Source organism: Balaenoptera borealis (assembly GCF_965194805.1).
Source record: "Balaenoptera borealis genome assembly, chromosome: 8".
In the NCBI taxonomy this organism is placed as follows: domain Eukaryota; kingdom Metazoa; phylum Chordata; class Mammalia; order Artiodactyla; family Balaenopteridae; genus Balaenoptera; species Balaenoptera borealis.
Genome location: NC_138865.1, coordinates 52,505,751 through 52,520,357, shown reverse-complemented (window position 1 = coordinate 52,520,357; position 14,607 = coordinate 52,505,751). Strand labels below are relative to the sequence as shown.

Here is a 14,607-nt window from a genome sequence, read left to right as displayed (position 1 = left end):
AATATGGAGGGTAATATGCTTTACTTAAAGTCTACTGATTTAAATGTCAAATTCCTATAATCTCATGTAAAACCTACCTTCACAGAAACATCTAGAATAGTGTTTGACCAAGTATCTGGGTACCATGGTCTAGCCAAGTTGACATATAAAATGAACTATTACATTGTTCCTCCCTAATTCATGTCTTAACACTTTTCAAATATTATTCCTCTTCCATTCTTTGATGGCTGCTTATGTATTTTGTATATTTTACTTAATTTTCCTTATTTTGTTGGCTTCTAGGCGAGGAAATTCTGAGATCAGGCTTCATTCAGCCACCTTGCCAGGCAAGTCTCTGTAGCCATGTCCTGTTTCATCTGAAGTTAAAATTTTGTATATATTAAAAAATAACCACCTTTTTTTATAGGTTAGCTATTTCTCATGAGCTTACAAGGTTACCGTGGGCCTCCTCTCTGCTTTTTAAATCTAATCTTACTGTCAATTCTCCATTCCATCAAGATTTTACTATCACATATGGTATGGGATGAGATTTTATTTTGATTTCTTCCTAGATTGCTAACTAATCATCCTAGAACCATTTATTGAAATGTTTTTCCATCATGTTAACATCAGAAATACCTTTTATCTTAAATCTAATTAATACTGATAATTCAATTTCAGAATTGAAATAATCTGTTTACCTAATTTCTCTCTTTATCACACTGTTTTTAGTATTATTACTATAACCTCATTTCATTTTCTAGAAAAGATAGGTATGCTAAGAATTCTTCTATTCTTTAACATTATTTGCATTCTTCCTGATTAAATTTATATTTCATCCTCAATGTGGAGCATCAATTTTATGAAAATCACAGGCTCCTGGGGATGCACAGATAACCAAACTGCAATGAGTATAATAGCCTGGGACAATTCCTTTATAAGATGGAAGACTGAAACTGGATCAAGGAAGTTCTCTTCCACAATATCTAAGGTAAAGAACAGGTGGAAACCAGCAAAAAAAGAAATAAAATAGTATGTACCAATAAAAAGAAAACAAGGAAGCAAGACGTTTATTTAATTTTGGGATCAAAGCATATTTTAAAACTTAATAGAATTCTAAAACATGAAACTTTTTCAATTGCCTATAATATGCAATATAGAGTTCTGTATTGAATCTTGATTCTGCCAGCAATTATGTGTGATCCTAGAAAATTCACCTAACTTCTCTGAGTCTCAGTTTTCTCAAACGTACAATAAGGTGAAAATATTCTAAGAATTATTGTACTAAACACATTTTAAAACACTTCGTAGGCTATTTTCCACAGAGTTAGGGCTTAAATATGGTAACTATTTTCTTATTTTTTCATATAGATATCTATCAGAATAGTGAAGTCTCCCACCTCTTTCTCAATACCTGCAAAAACATGACAGTCTGAAAAATGGAATTCTGTGAAGTGTTCTGGAGAAGACTAAAATATAGTCACTCTTCGCATCAAAGGTAACATTTATATTTTCAGTTCCAAAATGGCGGCCTAAATGAGCCCACCTGATGTCAATTCCCCTAGAACTGGCAATCTCCCCTTTGTTAGGGGAACCACTGACCATAACTGCCCACCCTGGCCAGGCAAGATAGTAGCCACATTTATAGCCACAGTAACATTTATATTTTCAGTTCCTAAATGGCGGCATAAATATCTGGAAGAGAAGTTAGTTTTCTAAACTGAAGTGAAATATGTATAGTATTAATTTGCAGATTTTGATATCTGGCTCCTTTTGCCCTCCCCTCCTTGCTTTTCTGAATCACATTCTTTTATTTTCATACATACCACAGTTACTTACAGGCATAGCTCAGGGTATTGTAGGTTCAGTTCCAGACCACCACAGTAAATCTATCTAGACCTCAATTAGCAGAACTAGAATTTAACATCCACTGAAACATATATTTTTCTCTCTAAAATTACCCTCATCTCCACTAAACACAGCCAAATCAAGACTAATTTGTCTGCAAAACAAGTCTGGTCAATTGATCATATAGGCTCCTCCAAACTGGCTGAGGTAGAACTCCTCAGAAGGAGTCTCAGACTGAATTCCCAACAGGCTTCTCAAGGCCAGGAAAGTCATGCCCAAGGCTTGCCATCAGGCTCTGCCTCAGTGGATTTCTTAGTCCTCAAAATATTGAGATTCTTGCACATGCCAGGAGACAGTCTTTCCCATTCACCTGATAAGTCTGCTCAGAACCCAAGAGTCCCCAATTTCTGGAGGGACCGGGCAGAGAGAAAAGAAAAATGTTTTAATTCTACCCACAGGTGTAGTTCACCAAAATTGCTGTAAATCATAACCAACTTGAGGGGAAGGGCTTCCCTCTATCTGGAAAACTCACATAAAAACCAGTAACTTTCCAGACAAAACCCATAAAAATTATAACCATATTCACCAGTTCACTCAGTAACCAATCTTTTTGTTTTCTTTTTATGAAGCCATCAGGTTTTCCATTAGGATACCTTAATTTCTTACCCTGTTCAGCAGTATAATCTGACATTTATCAGAGACCTGTTATTGTCAAAAGGTCCTTCCTATGAATCTTCTTGAAGATAAAGCACTTTTGCAAACGCATCAGAGTACAACAAACATTGTCTATAAATGACAGAGGCCTTAAAAAGGCATGGTTAAGCACCTGATTACAATGTAATCCATAAAGAAACTTGGTTACAATAACTAGAATTATAACCGATTATAATCTTAACCCTTAAAAATCTTAATCTTTGGCAAAAACCAAGAAGCAAGTAATTGTGCATTTCCTGATTGGAAACTTACACTTTAGTCTTTCTCTCCTAAAAAGGCAAGGGTAGGTAAACTTAGGCCCGCCCAGCAATTAATGTTTCAATATTTTATCCTATTTGAAATGACCTAGATAGTCAATGAATTCTCTTCATTCAACTTCGTTTAGTTTCAGGTTACCAAAATCTGGAGAGACTATTTTAGATAGACATTCCCCAAACATAATTTATTTCTACAGAGTTTACCTAAAAGCTCTTCTTTCTCCTTTACTCTTAGAGATCACAGAAGATTAGAGAGATTAGAAGATTAGAGATCCCAGGTAGATCATTTACATCTCAGAGGCATAAGAGAAATACCAATTCCTTCTAGAAAGCTGGCTTAACCAATTACAAAAGGCTCACTTAGATACAACAGCGGGAGCCATTAGAGACCATTGTTCTCCAGATCTCTTGGCAGCCCCCACTAACCAAGGACAGCCCCCACAAACTAGTAGACAGCCAGCACAGGATTACCCCTGCAACTTTCGGGCCCCGCATGCTAGTGGACAGCCTCTGCAACTTTCCATTACCCTTCCTGTATTTTCCAACATCTCTGTGCTCATGGCAGTTTCCTCCGGCTCCTGGCTGGTCTGCCAATTGTTGGGCTGCACCCCACAGGCTTACAAGTCCTGTGCTTGCCCAGCTTCAAGACTGAAGAGCCCAGAGTCAGCAACAGAGACATCTATGGTTTAATGGACGGGGGAGCTTACACGTCTGAAGCAAGGTCCCGGAGTGACACTCCACCGTGTGTGGTGCGCAGTGGGCCAGATTGGTGGCAGTCTTCGATCCTGTGGGGGGAAGGTGTTCCAGGAAGGGGGACCCCTTCCAGGGCCTGAGAGCGGGCTCTTGTCTAACGCTTGGAAGTGAATTGTCCAAGGAGACACACGTGCTGACAAAGCAAGAGACTTTATTGGGGAGGGGTGCTCGGAAGGAGAGCAGCAGGGTAAGGGAACCCAGGAGAACTGCCACGTGGCTCACAGTCTCAGGTTTTATGGTAACGGGGTTAGTTTCCAGGTTGTCTCTGAGCAATCATTCTGACTCAGGGTCCTTCCTGGTGGCGCGCCCATCGTTCAGCCAAGATGGATTCCAGTAAGAAGGATTCTGGGAGGTCGGTAGGACATATGGACTGGCGTTTCCTCTCTCTTTTTGACCTTTCCGAAAATCTTCTGGCTGGTGGTAGCTTGTTAGTTCCACATTCCTTACCAGGACCTGCTGTTGTAAGATAACTCATGCAAGTGGCTACCATCTTGCCTGGCCAGGGTGGGCAGTTTTGGTCAGTGGTTCCCCTAACAAAGGGGAGATTGCCAGTTCTAGGGGAATTGACATCAGGTGGGCTCATTAGTTACCAGGGAAACCAGTAGAGGGGCACGCCCCTCACCGCCCCTTTGATAAGATAACTAACTAGCTGGGGCCTGGTGCAAGTACATAAGAAGGTCAGTCATGTGCATAGGGTGTAGGTGAAGAAGCAGGCACTGGTGGGGCAGGGGATGTACAGAGAGCAAGAGAGCAGCCATCTTGAGTGGCCTGACCACACATACATACATACGTTAATTTAAAAAATACTTTATTGCTATAAACTACTAATGGTCATCTGGGCCTTCAGCAAGTCAGAATTATTTTGCCGGTGAAGGTTGGAACAATCCTGAAAATTAAGGCGATGTGACACAGAGACGTGGAGTATGCAAAAGCCGTTAGAAAATGGCACTGATAGACTTGCTTGACATAGGGTTGTCATAAACCTTCAATTAGTAAAAAGTGCAATTATCTGTGAAGTGCGATAAAGCAAAGTATGCCTGTACTTCCTCTCCAATGTAAAATTCGCAGTATGCTCCCCTCATTCACTCCTCCTTCACCTGCACCAGCCATTCATACAGCTGTTTCCTGTTCCTTTGTGGTTCTGGCCACCAATTTCCTCTTAAGAGTACAAAGCCACAAATTAAAAGCAAAAGTTGAGCGAAAGTTCTGGACTTTTCAGAAACTCCTATATAAGAGGTTATTGTTTTTCTTCTGATGAATATTTTTGGGAATGAGGGGATGTCCTTGTTACAATATTGTAACAGTAGCTGTAGCAAAAATGAACTGGAAAGCAGGATCCATTTTACTCTGGAGGCTATTAAAACACTTATGGAGGAAGAGTGCCACTTAGTGGCCAAGAAGGACTAGGACACTGACCAAGTCTGCAGAGCAGGATTCCTTCTGTTCTAGGCAGAAGTCTGTCTTCTTCCACTAGCATTTTCTTCGGAGCTAAAAGAGGATCTTTCCTGGAAAGAACTGACACCAATAACTTGGCTAAGCCCGCTTCCTTAGCTTTGCATCTTAGAGAGGCAAAATACTCCCAGCTTCAGGCAGGACATGTCTTTGGGCTAAGGCAGCTGTGTGGAGAGAAGGGTTAGAATGTGTTCCTTGCCTCCAGGCTGCTCAGCTGGCCAAGCCTCCTGAATCATTATTTGCTTTACATACTGTAGGACTCTTGGAGGCTTAGAGCCTGCCATTCTGGGTGTGGAAATGCAAGGGGAATCAGAGGAAATAGCTCCTGTTTGAAGGTGCATTAACTCTTTCTTAAGAGTATGTTGTCAGTTTTTCAAATCCATTCCCAGTATGAGATCATGTTGCTTGACTTTACAGTTAGGAGAAAATTCTCAATGTCCCTTTGAATAATGACTGCACTTGCATCCCTTCCACATTGACTCAGTAGTAAGAGTGAACACAGACATACATAAGGGAATTTCAGAGAATACAGTTGTTGCCAACTGACAGCCTGGGGTATGTCTATTTGGGTAGAATTGAGAACGATTAAGGTAATCCAATATTGTAATTGGCTAAGTTAACCAGGAAGTATGCATGCGTGCATGCATGTGTTTGTGTGTATGTGTGTGTGTGAATTGCTCAGGTAGCAGGGAAGGGCTTCAATTTAGCCTAGATCTCTCAAATCTCTGCCTTAGGTTACAGACTTCGTAACCAATTGACAGATGAGAGGGCTCTCTAATTTACATGTTAAATAATTTTTGTCCTTTGTCTTTCTATCTTCCTTTACCACTTTGGGAGCCCATTTCAGGGCAGGACAACATGGACATTTTTTGGACTCACTTGGCTCTGTCTTTGTGGCTGCTTAACATCTTTCAAATACGATGATTCCTTCTTTTCTATGGTTGATGCTTTTTTTAGGTTTAACTTACACTTTGCCATTTTGTCAGCAGAAACGTCACTTCTCTTTTTTCACTTTCATGACATTCAGAATTACCTTTGTTTTATTTTTGCCCACAAACAGCTCTCAAGTTTTGCTTTCTAGGAAAGTTGAAATGAGAAACAAAAAATCTCAAGTCTTGAAAATCATAGAAAATAAGGTGAAACCCCTTTGCCATTCTTTTACTTCCCATTTTATTAACCTCAGGATGAAATGGAAAGTAACTATGGCCAGTAAATCACTATGTAAAAAATAAGTTCCTAAATTTTTTTGGTTGTTATTTAAATTTAAAACAAGACATCATGAATAAGTAAAGGAAACCCGGCTATTTCTCTCTGACATAATCTGGGCCTCACTGCTCTGCGTTCTGAGCACAAGGCAGAGATGGACAAACAAATAAGCCCAGTAGAAATACGTAGACTGAATGAACAACTGAAGGTTGCTAGTTTCTGTGACACAAACTTCTAATGAGAGACAGCATCATCACTGAATTCCCTACAGCCAACTCAGAAATTCTGAGCGTAACAAAAGTTCAACGGTTTAAAAGAGTTGAACAATAAAAGCAGTACTGGCAAAATAAAAATTGTCTACTAAAGGTGAAACAATTGCAATTGAATAATTCCTCCACCTACTTAGACAAAACAAACTTTTGCTCTCAGCATCTGCGGGCTGCTGATACTTTTGATACCTGGGGACACAGGTAAGGAGAGGAGGAGGTCCCCACTGAGAACGAGGGTCCTTCACACGAACACTCCAGGGGCAAGGGTGCGGGTCCTGGAAGATGAATTATTTTGCAAACAAAGAAACAAGCCCCTCCACAGTAGAATTCTGAAGAATTCCCACCTCGGGATGTGGTGAGCCTGCCCTCAGGGAGTAAGCCCCAGAGAGTTTGGGCTGAGGACCCTCTGTCATTCCAGGAAAGTGCTACTAGACGTGATAACTACCTTGTGAGTGAGGCGGTGCTGGAAAATACAATTAATTATCTTGGAATTAGAATCTGCATACCTACATTCACCAGAAAAGAACCAGGATTCCTGCTGAGGGTACTGGCACAGCCTGTGGAGCACTATAGGTCTCCTGTAAGAAAATGGTGGAAAGAAAGGGCGATGTCTAGTATATTAGTCCTGACCTTGTGGCCCCAGTGAAGAATAACCTCAGGAACTTGAATGAATGCATTCTAGAAAGAAGAGAAACACCTGAGAAGCTCGTTCACTAGTAATCATAAGCCTCTGCTCTGAATAAAACAGAAAACAAAACCAGTTTTTGGTTCTAAACAGCTTATTTACCATGCATGGTCTGGTAATTACTTAACAAAATACAGAAACTTATAGGGGTGAGGGACCCCAACTTCCTATGTATAAAGTAAGGGTGGTAAAAATGTAGTCCAGAATCAAGGACAAACTTTGTTCCCAACACAGAGAAGAGCAATATTTATACATATTGAAATGTGTACAGGGACTTCCCTGGTGACGCAGTGGTTAAGAACCCGCCTGCCAATGCAGGGGACACGGGTTCGAGCCCTGGTTCGGGAAGATCCCACATGTCGCGGAGCAACTAAGCCCGTGAGCCACAACTACTGAGCCAGCATGCCACAACTACTGAAGCCCGCATGCCTAGAGCCCATGCTCTGCAACAAGAGAAGCTACCGCAGTGAGAAGCCCGCGTACTGCAACGAAGACCCAATGCAGCCATAAATAAATAAATAAATAAATTTTAAAAAGAAAAAAATAATAAAATGTGTACATAAGTATGTGCATGAATCTTTACATACCTACATATACTTCAGCCTTTAATTAGTTTCTCATTTAATTGATATCCTTTTGGATTGACACATCCAAAGTTTACTGGGAAACTTAAATTTCTATTGTAAATTAAGAGTTTAGATTGATTACATCTTCTTAGCTCAAAAGAAAATATCTAAATGAAAACACAAATTGGAAGTGAAAGTAGAGAGAAATTTTCAGAAAATGGAAACTGTCTTCCCTATTTAAAAGCCATACTTAGAAACGATGTTATCAGAGAACCTACCCACAAGGTTCCCCCAGACGCCTGTCTCAGCCAAGCCAGCTGCAGCCTCATTTGCCCCATGGCCTTCTTGCTCTCTCTACTGACCGCCCTGGTGGTGTTCAGCTACGGCCCTGGTAGATCTCTGGGCTGCGACCTGTCTCAGAACCACGTGCGGATTAGCAGGAAGAACTTCATGCTTCTGGGCCAGATGAGGAGAATCTCCCCTAGCTTCTGTCTGAAGGATAGAAAAGACTTCGGTTTCCCCCAGGACACGGTGGATGGCAGCCAGCTCCCGAAGGCCCAGGCCACCTCTGTCCTCCACGAGATGCTTCAGCAGATCTTCCGCCTCTTCCACACAGAGCGCTCCTCTGCCGCCTGGGACACCTCCCTCCTGGACAAACTCCGCACTGGACTCCATCAGCAGCTGGAGGACCTGGACGCCTGCTTAGTGCAGGTGATGGGAGAGGAAGAATCTGCCCTGGGAGTGACGGGCCCTTCACTGGCCGTGAAGAGGTACTTCCATGGAATCCATCTCTACCTGAAAGAGAAGAAATACAGTGACTGTGCCTGGGAAATTGTCAGAGTGGAAATCATGAGATCCTTGTCTTCATCAACCACCTTGCAAGAAAGGTTAAGAATTATGAATGGAGACCTGGGATCACCTTGAAATGATTCTCATTGACTAAGAAGCCACATCACCCTTGCACATTCATCTTTGGTCATTTCAAAAGACTTATTTCTGCTTTAGCCATAAAATTTATTGCATTAGTTCAGCCATTACTTGTTCGTAGTAATAAGCAAGTATATATAAAAGTATTCAGCTACAGGGTCATCAGGCCCTAAGCGATGACTGCCCTGATGTTATTTATTTATTGTTTGTTTCTTTATTTATTTATCTATTCCTTCTTGCATCTCTCATATTTATAATGTTTAGAAATTATTTATAAAATTACATTTCATCTGTACATTGTATTAAACTTTTTAAAACATGTTTTTCATTTCATGTTATTAAGTTTGCACTTTGTTTTATTTATTAAATTCTTAACAAAGAAAATTTGAGTTTGTTTACTCTAAATTCAAACCCTCATTTGGTAAATGATATTGAAGAATAGATGGTAACATTTATTTACTCATTCATTCCATTCAGATTATACATATAAATTGAGTACCTAAATGACAGATAGTGTGTGTAATTGCTATCAAGAAATACAAGCGAATAAAGCACATGCAGTTTTTACTGTGTTGAAACTCTCAGTCTTACAGGGAAGAGGACATAAAACAGTATTATTGTTTATTTAATTTCAAGTATATTAAACACTGCAAAGAGAAGTAAAGGAAAATAATTTTCTCACAGTGGAAGTTTTAGGTACAAATGATGCTGGAAAGGAAAAATAATATTATACAGTATATCCTTTCTAAGCTGCCTGGAAGACATAAAAGTGCAGTCTTATTGACAGCGGGAAATATGGGTCTTGAATAAAAAAAAAATGCCAAGGGGGAGGTATTAATTTGAAATTATTGTGTATCTGGTAATGAGGGCATGGGGATGGATGCGGTCACTTATAAATAGAATGGACAACGAGAAGAGGACCTAAACCTAATCCTGCAGACCCTCAGCATTAAAGGTTGAACAGAGGAGTCTGCAACAGGCACTAAGGCAGAGTGGCAGTGCAGTTAGAAGGACACAAGGATGAACAGGGGAGACAAAACTGAAGGGAAGAAGTGTGTTTAAAAGAAGGAGGGGTGCTTGCAGGGCAGGTGAGGACTGAACTATCCCAGCGGACCTGTAAACAAAGGCCACTGTGACCTTAGCAGGATCTGGTTTAGTAGAATTAATGAGACAGAAACTAGATGGGAGTAGGTTGAAAAGCAAACACAAGAAAGAGAATTAGGGGCATTGTGTATAGACAATTACCTTCACAATTTTTTTTGTGAAGTGGAGAAGTGAAATAAGATGGTACGTGGAGGAGACTGTGGCTTAACACGCCCATGCGCATTTTTCTTCATGTTTTTCGAGAATCATTTTCAAAGAATGGATGAATTGCCACAAAACAGAAGAACATTTTTAGTATCTAACTTATTTGATTTAAACAATTGCTTAGTTAGATATTTAATACATTGCTTATTTGGCTAAAAATTAATTTAGCATTGTTCTAATTAATATCACTTTGTAGTGAATTTCAATGGTAACCCATTTGCTTGCTAATTTAATTTCTTTTTTCTATCAAGTTTTACAATCAAGCTTCATTTTCTTTTATCTGCTACTTCCTTTAATTTTATATTGGTAATTTACATTATTTATCATTTTATATCTCTAATCATTGACACATACATTTTCTATAAATTATAGCCATATTCTTTTGATGGACACTTGTTTTTAATTTTTCCGGTGTACAAAGACCTGGACAGTTCCTTGTATATTTCTCCAAGGGCTGTTTAGGACATAGAACCAAGGCTCTCCCTAGTCACATTCATTCCTCTTTTGAGTTTACATGTATTCAGTGCCCTTTCTTGTCCACCTGTTTTTACATTAAATTCAGTATTTCATTAGCAGTTTTTTTCCTTTTTTGATCTATGATATGAGAATCTAAATTGCTTTCTGTTAGAGTGCAAGGCAATTTTTCTAGAACATTTTATTGAAATATTATTTCTTCCCTTATTAACAATAGGTACATCTTTAGCATAAATCTAATTAATTCTGATAATACAACTATTTTTGAGATTTTCTTTGATTTATTAATATGATTACTGAACTTTACTCATTGCTACACTTGTTTTACTACAGCTACTTTAAAACTCATTTAATACTTCTGGTTGAGGTAGCAAACCAAGGTCAAGAATCCCTTTCGGCTTTTAAATATTATTGCTTGCATTATTTCCTGACTAGTTTTAGAATTGTTCTAAGGTTAAGAGCATTGGCTTAATGAGAATCACAAACATTTGTGGCTCCTCAAATGGCTAATTATAACAAAGAAGAGACATCCAATAAAAATGAATGAAAGAAATGGTATCAGAGAATCTTTCTCCCAAAACTTAAGGCTAAGAACAATTACTAAGTAATATATGGGAAAAGTTATAACATTAGCCAGGAAAAAAAGAACAGAGAGCAAGAGAGAGTTTAAGGATTGAATAAATTCAAATTTAAGAAATGATGACAGAAATCCATAGTATGAAACTTAAGGAGTCATACATACCTCACAATATAGGATGTAGTGTTGACCCACCCATTTGGCCAGTTGGCATACATATATATGTATAATTTTACTTTTTGTTCATTTTGTTACATTGTTACATTTAATGTAAAAAACTTGTCCTAGCTAGTTCTATACTATCACCTTGCCCTGAAAATCTCTTGCAGTCATATCCTGTTTAATATTCAGAAGTTATTAATTTGTATGTTCCAAATTATTGGAGAAACAAGAAGCTGGGTTGGCAAAGCAGAGCTAGGGATGACTGAGCTGCTGCCAGCACTGCGCTGCCAGCCAACCGTGCACAGGTCCTGCCCAGGCTCTGGACTTTAGCAGCTCAAGACACATGTGGTCAACTGGGGAAAGGATGAGGAAAGACAGGGTTGCAGCTATGGTGGCCATGAGCTTCTGCAGGGGATCATAGTGTATTGTCAGTGAGAGGTAGCTGAGATTTGCTGGCTGCTGGAGTGAGAGTAGGAACATGGCCACGACTCAACCCTCTCCATCTGCCGAGCCCTCCTCTGCAGAGGTCAAGGTGCTCCTGATATCCAGCAATGCAGTAAATAGAGGTAGGTGCAAGCACCAACACTGCCCACATGTCTACATGAAACAAGCTGGTCAAGAACCCAGGAGGTCATTGCATCAATGTTTAGGTGCGTTTGAGTTCTGATTCCACTAGAAGAATAATGCACCAGTCATGTAATGCTCAATTGCTCAATAAACAAAGCAACAAGAACTATGAAATACTTGTAGGAGCCAGCAGCCCCTCAAGAATTTGAACCGCCACTCCCCGCCCCACAACCAGCTGCCCTGGGACCAGGCCCCACCTACCAGCAGGCCAGCAACTACCACACAAGGCAGGGCCTGGCAGCCAACTGGGCCAGGGGCCAGCCCACCTACCAGTGTGCCCACAGTAGTCAGCCCCACCAAAACAGAAGGGCCCACACAGCCCACACAGGGGGCACCCCTAGAGCATACAGCCCTGGTGATCAGAGGAGAGTCTGCTGCTGGGCTCCCTAGGACATCTCTTGCATAAGATCACTTCTCTAATACCCAGAACTATAGCTGATCTACCTACTATGTAGAAATAAACACAGAGAATTAGGTAAAATGAGGAGACAGAGGAATATATTCCAAACAAAAGAACGAGCCAAAACCTCAGAAAAAGAACTAACTGAAGTGGAGATAAGGAATCTACGCAATAAGAGTTCAAAGTAATGATCATAAAGATGCTCAGCAAACTCAGGAGAAGAACGCATCAACACAGTGAGAATTTTAACAAAGGCTTAGAAAACATAAAGAAGAACCAAACAGAGCTGAAGTATACAATAACTGAAATAAAAAATACACTAGAAAGAATCAACAGTAGATTAGATGATACAGAGGAATGGATCTGTGAACTGGAAACCAGAGCAGTGGAAATCACCCAAGCTAAATGGAAAAAAGAATTTTAAAAAATGAGGATAGTTTAAGAGGCCACACTTACAAGATCAACTAATCTATGACAAAACAGGCAAGAATATTACAATGGGGAAAACACAGCCTCTCCAATAAATGGTTGGGAGAACTAGACAGCTATATGTAAAAGAATGAAACAACTGTTTTCTCACACTATATACAAAAATAAACCTAAAATGGATTATAGGCTTAAGTGTAAGACCTGAAACAATAAAACTCCTAGAAGAAAACATAAGCAGTATGCTCTTTGACACAGCAATATTTTTTTTGGATCTGTCTCCTCAGGCAAGGGAAATAAAAGCAAAAATAAACAAATGGGACTACATCAACCTAAAAAGCTTTTGCACAGTGAAGGAAACTATCAACAAAATGAAAAGGCCATCTGCTGAATGGGAGAAAATACTTGCAAACAATATATTCAACAGGGGAAAAAATGCAAAATATACAAAGGACATATACAACTCAACATCAATAAAACAAACAACCTGATTAAAAATGGGCAAAGGATCTGAATAGACATTTTTCTAATGAAAATATACAGATGGCCAACAGACATAATAAAAGATCTTCAACACCACTAATCATCATGGAAATGCAGTTGAAAAACACAATTAGACACCACCTTACACCTGTCAGAATGGCTATTATTAAAAGGACAACAGATAACAAGTGTTGGTGAGGATATTGAGAAAAGGGGACCCTTGTGCACTGTTGATGGGATTGCAAATTGGTGCAGCCACTATGGAAAACAGTCTGGACGTTTTCCAAAAAATTAAAAATATAACCGCCATATGATCCAGCAATTTCACTCCTGGGTATTTACCAGAAGGAAAGAAAAACCCTAATTTGGAAAGATATATGCACTTCAATGTTCAATGCAGTATTATTTATAATAGTCAAGATATGGAAGCAACCTAAGTGTCCATTCATATTTGAAAAAAGAAAATATGGTATACACACATGATGGAATATTAGTCATAAAAAGAAAAATAAATCCTGCCATTTGCAACAACATGGATAGATCTAGAGCAGGGGTCCCCAACCCCCAGGCCATGGACTGGTTTATGGTTTTCTGTCTACATTTATGGTTTTCTGTCTCCAGCTGTATTTTCAGAGAAGTTGCAGAATGGCTGGCTGTTGAAGGAGGCAATCAGAGCCTGGAAATCAGAGACTGACTGGAAATTCAATAAAGGCAGAAAATAAATACTTCATATAATGCAACATGTATACATCACCCAAATTCAGTTTTTAGATAACACTGCTGGTCAAACACAGAAATATTCTCAGGATGACAAGGCTGGTTTGTAACAGGTATAAGGAAAGTGATGACCAAATTAATGGTACGATAAAAAGTCTGTCACAAGGGAATGGTGCCTATTATGACTGGGACAAATGGGAATTGGGGAGAAAGAACTTATCATTATTTATCTATTTAAGATTGTCCTGGAGAAAGAATGCTCAGATTCCCGGCGGTCTTTCTCATCCTTGTGGACTTTGATATTCCCAAAATTGGTAAAGAGCTCAAGCTGTGCATTCAGAGGGCCTGGATTCTAAAATGAGGCCAGGACCTTGGGAACGTTATTAATCTCTCCATGGCTATGTTTTCTTCTCTATAAAAATGAGAATAATAAAAGAAACTACATCAGCCTGTTTTCTTAACAGAGGCAAAGGTCTGAGAAACTTGAGATACAGCAACGATAAAGGAATAGAGCAACACATTTTAACACATTAATTTTTTAAAAGTCTGTTTAGCAAAGCATCATAAAATTTTAAAACACATGGTATTGAAAAACCTTATAACGTATAATAGAGTATTAACATTTTTACTAATAGGAAGAGCTCAAGAAAGTTTAAGAATCCAAAAAAAATCTGGGGAAAAGAATATAAAGAGGCGATTTACAGAAGCAGAAATAACTGAGTGGGTAACATACATATGCTAAATAATCAGTCTCCTAGTGATCACAGATTTTGTAAA

General features: G+C 39.4%; 1 protein-coding gene and 1 pseudogene across 3 annotated transcripts in view; one reads left to right on the top strand and one right to left on the bottom strand.

Annotated features, from left to right (window-relative positions):
- The first annotated feature begins 4 nt into the window (after positions 1–4).
- On the top strand, positions 5–8,662 carry LOC309633862 (interferon omega-1 pseudogene; annotated as a pseudogene). Its single transcript has one exon. The product of its transcript is annotated as an interferon omega-1 pseudogene (transcript).
- The window catches only part of IFNE (interferon epsilon), a 76,123-nt gene continuing 69,934 nt past the window's right edge, over positions 8,419–14,607 (bottom strand). The window contains exon 3 of one of the 2 annotated variants that reach the window (XM_082403152.1): positions 8,419–8,524. The gene's annotated coding sequence lies outside the window, so the exon portion shown is untranslated. The remainder of the gene's footprint in view (positions 8,525–14,607) is intronic. The other variant, XM_082403153.1, reaches the window with a different exon arrangement.